Source organism: Procambarus clarkii, unplaced genomic scaffold, assembly GCF_040958095.1.
Source record: "Procambarus clarkii isolate CNS0578487 unplaced genomic scaffold, FALCON_Pclarkii_2.0 HiC_scaffold_97, whole genome shotgun sequence".
In the NCBI taxonomy this organism is placed as follows: domain Eukaryota; kingdom Metazoa; phylum Arthropoda; class Malacostraca; order Decapoda; family Cambaridae; genus Procambarus; species Procambarus clarkii.
The window spans coordinates 2,073,021-2,089,720 of record NW_027189130.1 but is presented as its reverse complement, the minus strand read 5'-3'; positions in this window follow the sequence as shown (position 1 = coordinate 2,089,720).

Below are 16,700 nucleotides of genomic sequence, written 5' to 3'. Positions count from 1 at the left end.
TGGAAGCTGGGACCTTCCGGGTGACAAGGTCAGCAGGGACACAATGTCTGGTCCCTGGTGTAAGTGGAAGCTGGGACCTTCCGGGTGACAAGGTCAGCAGGGACACAATGTCTGGTCCCTGGTGTAAGTGGAAGCTGGGACCTTCCGGGTGACAAGGTCAGCAGGGACACAATGTCTGGTCCCTGGTGTAAGTGGAAGCTGGGACCTTCCGGGTGACAAGGTCAGCAGGGACACAATGTCTGGTCCCTGGTGTATGTGGAAGCTGGGACCTTCCGGGTGACAAGGTCAGCAGGGACACAATGTTTGGTCCCTGGTGTAAGTGGAAGCTGGGACCTTCCGGGTGACAAGGTCAGCAGGGACACAATGTCTGGTCCCTGGTGTAAGTGGAAGCTGGGACCTTCCGGGTGACAAGGTCAGCAGGGACACAATGTCTGGTCCCTGGTGTAAGTGGAGGCTGGGTCTATGTGGGGAAAGTGGTCACCAAGCGTCGAGTCTCTTGACTCATAGTTGTAATGGGGTAAAAACTGGCCTTGGATGATCAATTCCTGGGGGGTATATGGAGGTTATCTGGAGGTTATCTGGAGATGGTTTCAGGGCTTTAGTGTCCCCGCGGCCCGGTCCTCAACCAGGCCTCCACCCCCAGGAAGCAGCCCGTGACAGCTGACTAACACCCAGGTACCTATTTACTGCTAGGTAACAGGGGGCATAGGGTGAAAGAAACTCTGCCCATTGTTTCTCGCCGGCGCCTGGGATCGAACCCAGGACCACAGGATCACAAGTCCAGTGTTCTGTCCGGTCGGCCGACCGGCTTCTAGTCCTGTGTCGTGGGTGTGTGGGGGCGCACTTGCCGGCTGAGGTACGTCTTGTAAGTGTTGTCAAGCTGCCTAGCTAGCCAGAAGTAAGCTGGCCGGTCAGTTTTCGTGGAGAACTGAGCCGGATGTCAGTGTAGTAGGTGAAGGCAGGTCCAACACAGACATCAAGGTAAGTCCCTGTTGACCGACCACCTGTTTAATGTGTTTGCTCTGTCAGGTATATGAATTAGTGTCAAACAAGTGACTTTGTTATAACCTAAGTAAACAGCTGTCAACGTGTTCCCAGAGACACATAATGTGGCACAATGGATAAATTCAAATAACTGTGTAACATAAAATGGGCGGCAATTATGTACACTGACGGAGGTGTTGCAGAGTGGCACGCACTCTGGGGGTCCCATAGTGTCTGCAGGGGCCGACAGTGTGGCACGCACTCTTGGGGTCCCATAGTGTCTGCAGGGGCCGACAGTGTGGCACGCACTCTGGGGGTCCCAGTGTCTGCAGGGGCCGACAGTGTGGCACGCACTCTGGGGGTCCCAGTGTCTGCAGGGGCCGACAGTGTGGCACGCACTCTGGGGGTCCCATAGTGTCTGCAGGGGCCGACAGTGTGGCACGCACTCTGGGGGTCCCAGTGTCTGCAGGGGCCGACAGTGTGGCACGCACTCTGGGGGTCCCAGTGTCTGCAGGGGCCGACAGTGTGGCACGCACACAGGGGGTCCCATAGTGTCTGCAGGGGCCGACAGTGTGGCACGCACTCTGGGGGTCCCAGTGTCTGCAGGGGCCGACAGTGTGGCACGCACTCTGGGGGTCCCATTGTCTGCAGGGGCCGACAGTGTGGCACGCACTCTGGGGGTCCCATAGTGTCTGCAGGGGCCGACAGTGTGGCATGCACTCTGGGGGTCCCAGTGTCTGCAGGGGCCGACAGTGTGGCACGCACTCTGGGGGTCCCAGTGTCTGCAGGGGCCGACAGTGTGGCATGCACTCTGGGGGTCCCAGTGTCTGCAGGGGCCGACAGTGTTGTAACACTGTAAAAGTGTTTGGTTTAGTTTAATACATACATAGAGTACATGAGTCACAGACAGGGATTAGAGAAGGCGCCAGTTTGTCCACCGGAAAGTCACACCTCTAAAAGTTAATGACCCCAAGTGACCTGAGGTCAGATCATGAGAATTTCACCTTACTTCTACTAATCTCATAATTGGAGTCTGGTAGCCTTCAAACATGCCGACGTTTAAGGAGTGGCTTGGTAGTGCCGGAGGCTATCTACTTGTGGGCAGAGTTAGTACTAGGGTCCCCAATATATACTCGGAGAGCTATCGATTCAGGAGCATTAAGCATTAACAGACAGAACGGCAGTCAGCAGAGCAGAGGAGACGGCCCTAGCAGGGAGGCTGTCGGCCGGCAGGGCGGGAGTCTCTGTCAACTACAGACCCCCCCCCCTCTCTCTATCCAGCTATAGGCAGAGACACTTGGTGAGTTGAGCAGTAAGGTGACTTGGTCGTGTTTTACAAGTGTTGTGTGAAGATCAGGGGCAGTCAAGTTATAGTGTTCTCAGATTCTTGGAGGATGACTCACTTTGAATATTAATCTTTAACATTTTAATTGGATTGCTTAAGTTATGATATTTATCATGAAAAATATAATTGTTGAATTTATTATTTAAATGGTCTTTCACTTTGTTCCCTAGAGATTTTGAGTTGAGGTGAGAAAGCCTTTGTGGTTACTGGTTTCATGGTTTAGAATGAGTACATGATAAAGATGGGACCATACTAATAATGATCTCTTGATAACATCTTTGGTGAATATTGTGATACAGACAAGTTCCATTCCTTGTCTTGTATGTAATGATCATGAATGGATGGTGGCAGCATTTCGTCTTCTACTATCTACTTTCTACTTCTACCAGCTACTCTTCTACTTCTACCTATCTACACCTCTCCCTCCACCCCTCTCTGAACTCTCACTTTCAACTAATGACCCTCCTCGCCCCTCCCACCTCTCTCCTCTCTCACCCCAAACCCTCACTAATTACTTCACTATTCATTTCTTTCCTTTCGTTTTCTCTTATACGTTTGTAGCAATGATTCTGTATTCTAGAGTTCTCTCTAGAGTTTCGGGTAACTGATCAAGTGACGGCGCCTTGTAGTCTTAGCACCTAGGTAGTCAAGTACCTAGGTTTACAAGGTGTTGAACGAGAGAGGTTGCCTTAGGAACTCTGGAGATGCTCTAGAATAGTTAGCTAACTGGGGACGGGATAACGGACTAGAGAGAGCTGTTTCCCCCGGCCTCGTTAGTTAACTGGGAGGTGGAATAATGGACAAGATAGAGCTATTTCCCCCACCCCCCGTTACAATGTTGGCAGCGGTGTTGAACAATGTTTATGGTAGTGTTCATTTAACATTGTTCAGTCCCACGTGTCTTTTTGCCGCTCAGGCGCTATCAGGGAGATCTTGACAGGTGTTTAATATTCGCGATTTAGCGAGTTTTTTTTCAGGTTAGGAGATAGTGATTCTCTGGTGTTGTGTTTAGTGATTTTGTGAGTTTTGTGTAGTTCAGGGAATGTTCACCAGAACTTGCGTGTGTAGTGATTTATGTTAGTGATAAGATTTGGTGATTTGGGAACTTAGCGGTGTTGGTAGTGGAGCTCACCTGAGTGTGACAGGTGACCTCGCATGTCCCACGGGGACACCCAGCCACCACTGGTCTCCAGGTCAGTGGGGAGTGGCAGGTGTAGTTCTTAAGTAGTATTAAGTGGTGGTTCTGCTCAGATTATCGCGATCGACTGTTTTACCCCATTTGAACGCAATAACCCGAGGTGTACTGGTATTGTACAGCATGCTAGGGGGAGGCTTAGTATGTCAGTAGACTTCACGTTGGGGACGCTCGACGTTGGATAGTCTGGTCACAGGGGTGGCAAAAGTTTTGAGTTGTTGATCGGCGGAGAAGCTAGGGAAACACTCTGGGTCACGTAGGTGGCTGTAGGTTAAGGGTGGGAGTAACGGCTGTTTAAGTACGTAAGAGTAAGAACGGTACAGTTAAGTTAGGCTAGTATTTTGTCTATTAGTGTTGATTTTTTTTTTGTGAAAAGTTAAAAGTAGTGATAACCTCATTCTCTCTTCTCAAACTTTACTGTTTTACTTCTCTCACTGTTACTGTCTTATGTTCCACCAAGTCAGTATCATTCAGAGTCAATTGGATTATTTAAATTTAAGTGTAGTCGTTGCCAGGAGGAGAGTGGTATGACTGGACTGTGTAAACCCTATACAAACTACAGGGTCACATAACATTTTGGGAGCACGGTATTGTCGCCTTTCTGTTCATCCACAGGTGGGAGCCAGAAGAGAGGAGAGACGCACATACAAAAGAAGGAGACGGCTGCTGTGTACCATACTCACGGGCGTTTATCACCACCACGACAACCAGCCCACTACCTGGAAGTCATGGCTCCACCACCACCACCACCCCAGGGGACCCCAAGATGCAGCCCTCTCGGTCGATCAACATTGGTCTACCCAGTGGACCCCAGGACGGACGGACCCCAGTGGACCCCAGGTCGTTCTGCAGACGACCCCAGACGACCCAGTAAAGTTGGAAGAGGAACAACAACGACTCCAGTCTGTCCCACCAACATCGGTCTACCCAGGATGGACCCCAGGACGGACGGACCCCAATGGACCCCAGGGCGCTTGTCAAAGACCCAGGGGAGGAGGAAGAGAGAAGAAAGAAGAAGAGAGAAGAAAGAAGAGAGAAGGAAGAGAGAAGAAAGAAGAGAGAAGAAAGAGGAGAAGATAAGACACGCTGAGTGAGACACGATGCCTAGTGTCCCTTGCTGGTGTCAGCATCATTGCATGGAGCGTAATTGCAAGACAGGATCGTTTGCCTTAACTGGCCGCCCCTCCTGCAAGCATGTTGCTCTGTTGAGTTATTCTTTATGTGTCGTGCGGACTTGATGTGGCTGTCAGAAGTAGCTCTCTGAAGGAGACATGCTGGAGCAACAGGGAGGAAGAAGAGTAGGATGGGATTTCTACTGTTGGCAACTATATGAAGGTCTCGAAACTTGTAGTCCCTATAGCTGTGAAGAACCCCAAAATACGTCTCTCATGGTGACTGACGTAGGGCCAATTACAGATCAGCTGGGACAACCGAATTCCACGGTCCTGTGCGCAGTGCAAGAAGTAACGGCTTTCTGGTTGACCAAGTGTTGTTGTGCGTTAACGACGGAGAAGCGACGGAGGCAGTTGTGTTGAAGAAATGTGGTACAGGACTATCTACAAGACCAAGCAGTGACGTCGCCCAGCCAGAGACAATGGATGTCTGTCTACATATTTCATTTTTAGAGTAGGATGATGTATATTTGTTTAGCTAGGATGTATTTTTTTTTTCTCGTTAATAAAGTTGTTGCACACAGCTAGCTTGCTTTAACAGTGTTGCAAAAACTTTATTTCGGGGAGAAGGGGAGATGTAACACTGTAAAAGTGTTTGGTTTAGTTTAATACATACATAGAGTACATGAGTCACAGACAGGGATTAGAGAAGGCGCCAGTTTGTCCACCGGAAAGTCACACCTCTAAAAGTTAATGACCCCAAGTGACCTGAGGTCAGATCATGCGAATTTCACCTTACTTCTACTAATCTCATAATTGGAGTCTGGTAGCCTTCAAACATGCCGACGTTTAAGGAGTGGCTTGGTAGTGCCGGAGGCTATCTACTTGTGGGCAGAGTTAGTACTAGGGTCCCCAATATATACTCGGAGAGCTATCGATTCAGGAGCATTAAGCATTAACAGACAGAACAGCAGTCAGCAGAGCAGAGGAGACGGCCCTAGCAGGGAGGCTGTCGGCCGGCAGGGCGGGAGTCTCTGTCAACTACAGACCCCCCCCCTCTCTCTATCCAGCTATAGGCAAAGACACTTGGTGAGTTGAGCAGTAAGGTGACTTGGTCGTGTTTTACAAGTGTTGTGTGAAGATCAGGGGCAGTCAAGTTGCAGTGTTCTCAGATTCTTGGAGGATGACTCACTTTGAATATTAATCTTTAACATTTTAATTGGATTGCTTAAGTTATGATATTTATCATGAAAAATATAATTGTTGAATTTATTATTTAAATGGTCTTTCACTTTGTTCCCTAGAGATTTTGAGTTGAGGTGAGAAAGCCTTTGTGGTTACTGGCTTCATGGTTTAGAATGAGTACATGATAAAGATGGGACCATACTAATAATGATCTCTTGATAACATCTTTGGTGAATATTGTGATACAGACAAGTTCCATTCCTTGTCTTGTATGTAATGATCATGAATGGATGGTGGCAGCATTTCGTCTTCTACTATCTACTTTCTACTTCTACCAGCTACTCTTCTACCTATCTACACCTCTCCCTCCACCCCTCTCTGAACTCTCACTTTCAACTAATGACCCTCCTCGCCCCTCCCACCTCTCTCCTCTCTCACCCCAAACCCTCACTAATTACTTCACTATTCATTTCTTTCCTTTCGTTTTCTCTTATACGTTTGTGGCAATGATTCTGTATTCTAGAGTTCTCTCTAGAGTTTCGGGTAACTGATCAAGTGACGGCGCCTTGTAGTCTTAGCACCTAGGTAGTCAAGTACCTAGGTTTACAAGGTGTTGAACGAGAGAGGTTGCCTTAGGAACTCTGGAGGTGCTCTAGAATAGTTAGCTAACTGGGGACGGGATAACGGACTAGAGAGAGCTGTTTCCCCCGGCCTCGTTAGTTAACTGGGGGGTGGAATAATGGACAAGATAGAGCTATTTCCCCCACCCACCCCCGTTACAATGTTGGCAGCGGTGTTGAACAATGTTTATGGTTGTGTTTATTTAACATTGTTCAGTCCCACGTGTCTTTTTGCCGCTCAGGCGCTATCAGGGAGATCTTGACAGGTGTTTAATATTCGCGATTTAGCGAGTTTTTTTCAGGTTAGGAGATAGTGATTCTCTGGTGTTGTGTTTAGTGATTTTGTGAGTTGTGTGTAGTTCAGGGAATGTTCACCAGAACTTGCGTGTGTAGTGATTTATGTTAGTGATAAGATTTGGTGATTTGGGAACTTAGCGGTGTTGGTAGTGGAGCTCACCTGAGTGTGACAGGTGACCTCGCATGTCCCACGGGGACACCCAGCCACCGCTGGTCTCCAGGTCAGTGGGGAGTGGCAGGTGTAGTTCTTAAGTAGTATTAAGTGGTGGTTCTGCTCAGATTATCGCGATCGACTGTTTTACCCCATTTGAACGCAATAACCCGAGGTGTACTGGTATTGTACAGCATGCTAGGGGGAGGCTTAGTATGTCAGTAGACTTCACGTTGGGGACGCTCGACGTTGGATAGTCTGGTCACAGGGGTGGCAAAAGTTTTGAGTTGTTGATCGGCGGAGAAGCTAGGGAAACACTCTGGGTCACGTAGGTGGCTGTAGGTTAAGGGTGGGAGTAACGGCTGTTTAAGTACGTAAGATTAAGAACGGTACAGTTAAGTTAGGCTAGTATTTTGTCTATTAGTGTTGATTTTTTTTTTGTGAAAAGTTAAAAGTAGTGATAACCTCATTCTCTCTTCTCAAACTTTACTGTTTTACTTCTCTCACTGTTACTGTCTTATGTTCCACCAAGTCAGTATCATTCAGAGTCAATTGGATTATTTAAATTTAAGTGTAGTCGTTGCCAGGAGGAGAGTGGTATGACTGGACTGTGTAAACCCTATACAAACTACAGGGTCACATAACATTTTGGGAGCACGGTATTGTCGCCTTTCTGTTCATCCACAGGTGGGAGCCAGAAGAGAGGAGAGACGCACATACAAAAGAAGGAGACGGCTGCTGTGTACCATACTCACGGGCGTTTATCACCACCACGACAACCAGCCCACTACCTGGAAGTCATGGCTCCACCACCACCACCACCCCAGGGGACCCCAAGATGCAGCCCTCTCGGTCGATCAACATTGGTCTACCCAGTGGACCCCAGGACGGACGGACCCCAGTGGACCCCAGGTCGTTCTGCAGACGACCCCAGACGACCCAGTAAAGTTGGAAGAGGAACAACAACGACTCCAGTCTGTCCCACCAACATCGGTCTACCCAGGATGGACCCCAGGACGGACGGACCCCAATGGACCCCAGGGCGCTTGTCAAAGACCCAGGGGAGGAGGAAGAGAGAAGAAAGAAGAAGAGAGAAGAAAGAAGAGAGAAGGAAGAGAGAAGAAAGAAGAGAGAAGAAAGAGGAGAAGATAAGACACGCTGAGTGAGACACGATGCCTAGTGTCCCTTGCTGGTGTCAGCATCATTGCATGGAGCGTAATTGCAAGACAGGATCGTTTGCCTTAACTGGCCGCCCCTCCTGCAAGCATGTTGCTCTGTTGAGTTATTCTTTATGTGTCGTGCGGACTTGATGTGGCTGTCAGAAGTAGCTCTCTGAAGGAGACATGCTGGAGCAACAGGGAGGAAGAAGAGTAGGATGGGATTTCTACTGTTGGCAACTATATGAAGGTCTCGAAACTTGTAGTCCCTATAGCTGTGAAGAACCCCAAAATACGTCTCTCATGGTGACTGACGTAGGGCCAATTACAGATCAGCTGGGACAACCGAATTCCACGGTCCTGTGCGCAGTGCAAGAAGTAACGGCTTTCTGGTTGACCAAGTGTTGTTGTGCGTTAACGACGGAGAAGCGACGGAGGCAGTTGTGTTGAAGAAATGTGGTACAGGACTATCTACAAGACCAAGCAGTGACGTCGCCCAGCCAGAGACAATGGACGTCTGTCTACATATTTCATTTTTAGAGTAGGATGATGTATATTTGTTTAGCTAGGATGTATTTTTTTTTTCTCGTTAATAAAGTTGTTGCACACAGCTAGCTTGCTTTAACAGTGTTGCAAAAACTTTATTTCGGGGAGAAGGGGAGATGTAACACTGTAAAAGTGTTTGGTTTAGTTTAATACATACATAGAGTACATGAGTCACAGACAGGGATTAGAGAAGGCGCCAGTTTGTCCACCGGAAAGTCACACCTCTAAAAGTTAATGACCCCAAGTGACCTGAGGTCAGATCATGCGAATTTCACCTTACTTCTACTAATCTCATAATTGGAGTCTGGTAGCCTTCAAACATGCCGACGTTTAAGGAGTGGCTTGGTAGTGCCGGAGGCTATCTACTTGTGGGCAGAGTTAGTACTAGGGTCCCCAATATATACTCGGAGAGCTATCGATTCAGGAGCATTAAGCATTAACAGACAGAACAGCAGTCAGCAGAGCAGAGGAGACGGCCCTAGCAGGGAGGCTGTCGGCCGGCAGGGCGGGAGTCTCTGTCAACTACAGACCCCCCCTCTCTCTATCCAGCTATAGGCAAAGACACTTGGTGAGTTGAGCAGTAAGGTGACTTGGTCGTGTTTTACAAGTGTTGTGTGAAGATCAGGGGCAGTCAAGTTGCAGTGTTCTCAGATTCTTGGAGGATGACTCACTTTGAATATTAATCTTTAACATTTTAATTGGATTGCTTAAGTTATGATATTTATCATGAAAAATATAATTGTTGAATTTATTATTTAAATGGCCTTTCACTTTGTTCCCTAGAGATTTTGAGTTGAGGTGAGAAAGCCTTTGTGGTTACTGGCTTCATGGTTTAGAATGAGTACATGATAAAGATGGGACCATACTAATAATGATCTCTTGATAACATCTTTGGTGAATATTGTGATACAGACAAGTTCCATTCCTTGTCTTGTATGTAATGATCATGAATGGATGGTGGCAGCATTTCGTCTTCTACTATCTACTTTCTACTTCTACCAGCTACTCTTCTACCTATCTACACCTCTCCCTCCACCCCTCTCTGAACTCTCACTTTCAACTAATGACCCTCCTCGCCCCTCCCACCTCTCTCCTCTCTCGCCCCAAACCCTCACTAATTACTTCACTATTCATTTCTTTCCTTTCGTTTTCTCTTATACGTTTGTGGCAATGATTCTGTATTCTAGAGTTCTCTCTAGAGTTTCGGGTAACTGATCAAGTGACGGCGCCTTGTAGTCTTAGCACCTAGGTAGTCAAGTACCTAGGTTTACAAGGTGTTGAACGAGAGAGGTTGCCTTAGGAACTCTGGAGGTGCTCTAGAATAGTTAGCTAACTGGGGACGGGATAACGGACTAGAGAGAGCTGTTTCCCCCGGCCTCGTTAGTTAACTGGGGGGTGGAATAATGGACAAGATAGAGCTATTTCCCCCACCCACCCCCGTTACAATGTTGGCAGCGGTGTTGAACAATGTTTATGGTTGTGTTCATTTAACATTGTTCAGTCCCACGTGTCTTTTTGCCGCTCAGGCGCTATCAGGGAGATCTTGACAGGTGTTTAATATTCGCGATTTAGCGAGTTTTTTTCAGGTTAGGAGATAGTGATTCTCTGGTGTTGTGTTTAGTGATTTTGTGAGTTGTGTGTAGTTCAGGGAATGTTCACCAGAACTTGCGTGTGTAGTGATTTATGTTAGTGATAAGATTTGGTGATTTGGGAACTTAGCGGTGTTGGTAGTGGAGCTCACCTGAGTGTGACAGGTGACCTCGCATGTCCCACGGGGACACCCAGCCACCGCTGGTCTCCAGGTCAGTGGGGAGTGGCAGGTGTAGTTCTTAAGTAGTATTAAGTGGTGGTTCTGCTCAGATTATCGCGATCGACTGTTTTACTCCATTTGAACGCAATAACCCGAGGTGTACTGGTATTGTACAGCATGCTTGGGGGAGGCTTAGTATGTCAGTAGACTTCACGTTGGGGACGCTCGACGTTGGATAGTCTGGTCACAGGGGTGGCAAAAGTTTTGAGTTGTTGATCGGCGGAGAAGCTAGGGAAACACTCTGGGTCACGTAGGTGGCTGTAGGTTAAGGGTGGGAGTAACGGCTGTTTAAGTACGTAAGATTAAGAACGGTACAGTTAAGTTAGGCTAGTATTTTGTCTATTAGTGTTGATTTTTTTTTGTGAAAAGTTAAAAGTAGTGATAACCTCATTCTCTCTTCTCAAACTTTACTGTTTTACTTCTCTCACTGTTACTGTCTTATGTTCCACCAAGTCAGTATCATTCAGAGTCAATTGGATTATTTAAATTTAAGTGTAGTCGTTGCCAGGAGGAGAGTGGTATGACTGGACTGTGTAAACCCTATACAAACTACAGGGTCACATAACATTTTGGGAGCACGGTATTGTCGCCTTTCTGTTCATCCACAGGTGGGAGCCAGAAGAGAGGAGAGACGCACATACAAAAGAGGGAAACGGCTGCTGTGTACCATACTCACGGGCGTTTATCACCACCACCACGACCAGCCCACTACCTGGAGGTCATGGCTCCACCACCACCACCACCCCAGGGGACCCCAAGATGCAGCCCTCTCGGTCGGTCAACATTGGTCTACCCAGTGGACCCCAGGACGGACGGACCCCAGTGGACCCCAAGACGGACGGACCCCCAGTGGACCCCAGGTCGTTCTGCAGACGACCCCAGACGACCCAGTAAAGATGGAAGAGGAACAACAACGACTCCAGTCTGTCCCACCAACATCGGTCTACCCAGGATGGACCCCAGGACGGACGGGCCCAATGGACCCCAGGGCGCTTGTCAAAGACCCAGGGGAGGAGGAAGAGAGAAGAAAGAAGAAGAGAGAAGAAAGAAGAGAGAAGAAGGAAGAGAGAAGAAAGAAGAGAGAAGAAAGAGGAGAAGATAAGACACGCTGAGTGAGACACGATGCCTAGTGTCCCTTGCTGGTGTCAGCATCATTGCATGGAGCATAATTGCAAGACAGGATCGTTTGCCTTAACTGGCCGCCCTTCCTGCAAGCATGTTGCTCTGTTGAGTGATTCTTCCTGTGTCGTGTGGACTTGATGTGGCTGTCAGAAGTAGCTCTCTGAAGAAGACGTGCTGGAGCAACAGGGAGGAAGAAGAGTAGGATGGGATTTCTACTGTTGGCAACTATATGAAGGTCTCGAAACTTGTAGTCCCTATAGCTGTGAAGAACCCCAAAATACGTCTCTCATGGTGACTGACGTAGGGCCAATTACAGATCAGCTGGGACAACCGAATTCCACGGTCCTGTGCGCAGTGCAAGAAGTAACGGCTTTCTGGTTGACCAAGTGTTGTTGTGCGTTAACGACGGAGAAGCGACGGAGGCAGTTGTGTTGAAGAAATGTGGTACAGGACTATCTACAAGACCAAGCAGTGACGTCGCCCAGCCAGAGACAATGGACGTCTGTCTACATATTTCATTTTTAGAGTAGGATGATGTATATTTGTTTAGCTAGGATGTATTTTTTTTTTCTCGTTAATAAAGTTGTTGCACACAGCTATCTTGCTTTAACAGTGTTGCAAAAACTTTATTTCGGGGAGAAGGGGAGATGTAACACTGTAAAAGTGTTTGGTTTAGTTTAATACATACATAGAGTACATGAGTCACAGACAGGGATTAGAGAAGGCGCCAGTTTGTCCACCGGAAAGTCACACCTCTAAAAGTTAATGACCCCAAGTGACCTGAGGTCAGATCATGCGAATTTCACCTTACTTCTACTAATCTCATAATTGGAGTCTGGTAGCCTTCAAACATGCCGACGTTTAAGGAGTGGCTTGGTAGTGCCGGAGGCTATCTACTTGTGGGCAGAGTTAGTACTAGGGTCCCCAATATATACTCGGAGAGCTATCGATTCAGGAGCATTAAGCATTAACAGACAGAACGGCAGTCAGCAGAGCAGAGGAGACGGCCCTAGTAGGGAGGCTGTCGGCCGGCAGGGCGGGAGTCTCTGTCAACTACAGACCCCCCCCCCTCTCTCTATCCAGCTATAGGCAGACACACTTGGTGAGTTGAGCAGTAAGGTGACTTGGTCGTGTTTTACAAGTGTTGTGTGAAGATCAGGGGCAGTCAAGTTGTAGTGTTCTCAGATTCTTGGAGGATGACTCACTTTGAATATTAATCTTTAACATTTTAATTGGATTGCTTAAGTTATGATATTTATCATGAAAAATATAATGGTTGAATTTATTATTTAAATGGTCTTTCACTTTCTTCCCTAGAGATTTTGAGTTGAGGTGAGAAAGCCTTTGTGGTTACTAGTTTCATGGTTTAGAATGAGTACATGATAAAGATGGGACCATACTAATAATGATCTCTTGATAACATCTTTGGTGAATATTGTGATACAGACAAGTTCCATTCCTTGTCTTGTATGTAATGATCATGAATGGATGGTGGCAGCATTTCGTCTTCTACTATCTACTTTCTACTTCTACCAGCTAATCTTCTACTTCTACCTATCTACACCTCTCCCTCCACCCCTCTCTGAACTCTCACTTTCAACTAATGACCCACCTCGCCCCTCCCACCTCTCTCCTCTCTCACCCCAAACCCTCACTAATTACTTCAATATTCATTTCTTTCCTTTCGTTTTCTCTTATACGTTTGTGGCAATGAATCTGTATTCTAGAGTTCTCTCTAGAGTTTCGGGTAACTGATCAAGTGACGGCGCCTTGTAGTCTTAGCACCTAGGTAGTCAAGTACCTAGGTTTACAAGGTGTTGAACGAGAGAGGTTGCCTTAGGAACTCTGGAGGTGCTCTAGAATAGTTAGCTAACTGGGGACGGGATAACGGACTAGAGAGAGCTGTTGCCCCCGGCCTCGTTAGTTAACTGGGGGGTGGAATAATGGACAAGATAGAGCTATTTCCCCCACCCCCCGTTACAGTGTGGCACGCACTCTGGGGTTCCCATAGTGTCTGCAGGGGCCGACAGTGTGGCACACACTCTGGGGGTCCCAGTGTCTGCAGGGGCCGACAGTGTGGCACGCACTCTGGGGGTCCCATAGTGTCTGCAGGGGCCGACAGTGTGGCACGCACTCTGGGGGTCCCAGTGTCTGCAGGGGCCGACAGTGTGGCACGCACTCTGGGGGTCCCATAGTGTCTGCAGGGGCCGACAGTGTGGCACGCACTCTGGGGGTCCCAGTGTCTGCAGGGGCCGACAGTGTGGCACGCACTCTGGGGGTCCCAGTGTCTGCAGGGGCCGACAGTGTGGCACGCACTCTGGGGGTCCCAGTGTCTGCAGGGGCCGACAGTGTGCCACGCACTCTGGGGGTCCCATAGTGTCTGCAGGGGCCGACAGTGTGGCACGCACTCTGGGGGTCCCAGTGTCTGCAGGGGCCGACACTGTGGCACGCACTCTGGGGGTCCCAGTGTCTGCAGGGGCCGACAGTGTGGCACGCACTCTGGGGTCCCAGTGTCTGCAGGGGCCGACAGTGTGCCACGCACTCTGGGGGGTCCCATAGTGTCTGCAGGGGCCGACAGTGTGGCACGCACTCTGGGGGGTCCCAGTGTCTGCAGGGGCCGACAGTGTGGAACGCACTCTGGGGGGTCCCAGTGTCTGCAGGGGCCGACAGTGTGGCACGCACTCTGGGGGTCCCAGTGTCTGCAGGGGCCGACAGTGTGGCCACGCACTCTGGGGGTCCCATAGTGTCTGCAGGGGCCGACAGTGTGGCACGCACTCTGGGGGTCCCAGTGTCTGCAGGGGCCGACAGTGTGGCACGCACTCTGGGTGTCCCAGTGTCTGCAGGGGCCGACAGTGTGGCACGCACTCTGGGGTCCCAGTGTCTGCAGGGGCCGACAGTGTGGCACGCACTCTGGGGGTCCCAGTGTCTGCAGGGGCCGACAGTGTGGCACGCACTCTGGGGGTCCCAGTGTCCTGCAGGGGCCGACAGTGTGGCACGCACTCTGGGGGTCCCATAGTGTCTGCAGCGGGCCGACAGTGTGGCACGCACTCTGGGGGTCCCATAGTGTCTGCAGGGGCCGACAGTGTGGCACACACTCTGGGGGTCCCAGTGTCTGCAGGGGCCGACAGTGTGGCACGCACTCTGGGGGTCCCATAGTGTCTGCAGGGGCCGACAGTGTGGCACACACTCTGGGGGTCCCAGTGTCTGCAGGGGCCGACAGTGTGGCCACGCACTCTGGGGGTCCCATAGTGTCTGCAGGGGCCGACAGTGTGGCACGCACTCTGGGGGTCCCAGTGTCTGCAGGGGCCGACAGTGTGGCACCGCACTCTGGGGGTCCCAGTGTCTGCAGGGGCCGACAGTGTGGCACGCACTCGGGGGGTCCCAGTGTCTGCAGGGGCCGACAGTGTGGCACGCACTCTGGGGGTCCCAGTGTCTGCAGGGGCCGACAGTGTGGCACGCACTCTGGGGGTCCCAGTGTCTGCAGGGGCCGACAGTGTGGCACGCACTCTGGGGGTCCCAGTGTCTGCAGGGGCCGACAGTGTGGCACGCACTCTGGGGGTCCCAGTGTCTGCAGGGGCCGACAGTGTGGCACGCACTCTGGGGGTCCCAGTGTCTGCAGGGGCCGACAGTGTGGCACGCACTCTGGGGGTCCCAGTGTCTGCAGGGGCCGACAGTGTGGCACGCACTCTGGGGGTCCCATAGTGTCTGCAGGGGCCGACAGTGTGGCACGCACTCTGGGGGTCCCATAGTGTCTGCAGGGGCCGACAGTGTGGCACGCACTCTGGGGGTCCCAGTGTCTGCAGGGGCCGACAGTGTGGCACGCACTCTGGGGGTCCCAGTGTCTGCAGGGGCCGACAGTGTGGCACGCACTCTGGGGGTCCCAGTGTCTGCAGGGGCCGACAGTGTGGCACGCACTCTGGGGGTCCCAGTGTCTGCAGGGGCCGACAGTGTGGCACGCACTCTGGGGGTCCCAGTGTCTGCAGGGGCCGACAGTGTGGCCGCACTCTGGGGGTCCCAGTTGTCTGCAGGGGCCGACAGTGTGGCACGCACTCTGGGGTCCCAGGTGTCTGCAGGGGCCGACAGTGTGGCACCACCTCTTCTGGGGGTCCATAGTGTCTGCAGGGGACGACAGTGTGGCACGCACTCTTGGGGGTCCCATAAGTGTACTGAGGGCGACATTGTGTGGCACGCAACTCCTTGGGGGTCCCATAGTGTCTGCAGGGCCGACAGTGTGGCACCACACTCTGGGGGTCCCAGTGTCTGCAAGGGCGGGAACAGTGTGGCACGCCACTCTGGGGGTCCCATAGTGTCTGCAGGGGCGGACAGTGTGGCACGAACTCTGGGGGTCCCAGTGTACTGCAGGGCGACCCCAGGTGGCCACGCACTTGGGGGGTCCAGTTGTCGGCAGGGGCCGACAGTGTGGCACGCACTCTGGGGGTCCCAGTGTCTGCAGGGGCCGAACAGTGTGGCACGCACTTCTGTGGGGTCCCAGTGTCTGCATGGGCCGACAGTGTGGCACGCACTACTGGGTGTCCCATAGTGTCTGCAGGGGCCGACAGTTGTGGCACACACTCTGTGGGTCCTAGTGTCTGCATGGGCCGAACAGTGTGGCACGCACTCTGGGGGTCCCCTAGTGTCTGCAGGGGCCGACAGTGTGGCACGCACTCTGGGGGTCCCATAGTGTCTGCAGGGGCCGACAGTGTGGCACGCACTCTGGGGGTCCCATAGTGTCTGCAGGGGCCGACAGTGTGGCACGCACTCTGTGGGGGTCCCATAGTGTCTGCAGGGGCCGACAGTGTGGCACGCACTCTGGGGGTCCCATAGTGTCTGCAGGGGCCGACAGTGTGGCACGCACTCTGGGGGTCCCATAGTGTCTGCAGGGGCCGACAGTGTGGCACGCACTCTGGGGGTCCCAGTGTCTGCAGGGGCCGACAGTGTGGCACGCACTCTGGGGGGTCCCAGTGTCTGCAGGGGCCGACAGTGTGGCACGCACTCTGGGTGTCCCAAGTGTCTGCAGGGGCCGACAGTGTGGCACCGCACTCTGGGGGTCCATCAGTGTCTGCAGGGGCCGACAGTGTGGCACGCACTTCTGGGGGTCCCATAGTGTCTGCAGGGGCCGACAGTGTGGCACGCACTCTGGGGGTCCCAGTGTCTGCAGGGGCCGACAGTGTGGCAC